Source organism: Fragaria vesca, linkage group LG7 (genome assembly GCF_000184155.1).
Source record: "Fragaria vesca subsp. vesca linkage group LG7, FraVesHawaii_1.0, whole genome shotgun sequence".
Classification (NCBI taxonomy): Eukaryota; Viridiplantae; Streptophyta; class Magnoliopsida; order Rosales; family Rosaceae; genus Fragaria; species Fragaria vesca.
The window spans coordinates 3,963,998-3,965,011 of record NC_020497.1 but is presented as its reverse complement, the minus strand read 5'-3'; positions in this window follow the sequence as shown (position 1 = coordinate 3,965,011).

Below are 1,014 nucleotides of genomic sequence, written 5' to 3'. Positions count from 1 at the left end.
TAAATTGTGGCTGTTAATGTCATGCATAGTGCATCTTAGACTAAGTTTCTTGATACCTTGATATATGCAAGTTGATTAACATGTGGTGGTAATCAATATAGATGGGTTAATAATGCTAGATGAGAGCCTATGATTAATGACTTTCAACAATATAGATATTACTGCCCTCAAAACTCTATTCTCCATAATAATTGTTTTTGTAAAACATATACCTCTTTTGTTAGGCTAAACTGATGGAGAAGGTTGATGAGATCCGTGACAATGTGAGGAAGCAATACCCTGACATTCCGGAAGAAGATATTGATCTTCATTTTGACCAACAAACTCAAGCGATCGTGTTTGAAAAAGCATTTGGACATAGAAACATGAACGAGATCCGGGGCATGGGACTAGTAGGCAGTTATGGTTTGAGTCAAGGGCCCGATAGGAGCTGCACTTCACGTTCCCAACGAGCTGCACTTGTTGATATTGTTGTGGAGGAAGCCCGAAAGGCCAAGGAGGAAACCCGGAAAGCCAATGAGGAAGCCCGAAAAGCCAAGGAAGTGAACATACAAATCATGACACGTCTTCAACAATGTGAGCAGTTTCTCTTCACCAAATTTGGCGTATGCCAGCCGGCAGTCCCACCACAGGAGCAGCCCAATGATGATGATCATGATGATGGAGGCAGTGATTCAATTGACTTTGTTTCATAGTCACTAGTTCATTTTCTAGTACGTATATATATAGAGGATGTGAAGCGGACATCCGCACTCCGGCTTAAAGTGCGGACGTCGTCCGTTCTCCGCCGGCATGATGGCAACGGCTTCTCTCCTTCCCGGACGACAGCACAGACTTCCAGGACGACTTCTCTCCTTCCAGGACTGGCCGGCAACAAGTTTTCCAGCCAACCTTGATCAATCATGGTGTTTTCCGTCCAGAGCTTCAATCCAGTCGGAAAACTTGTCACCGGCCAGTCCTGGAAGGAGAGAAACCGTCTTGGAAGCTTGTGCTGTCGTCCGGAAAGGAGAAGAG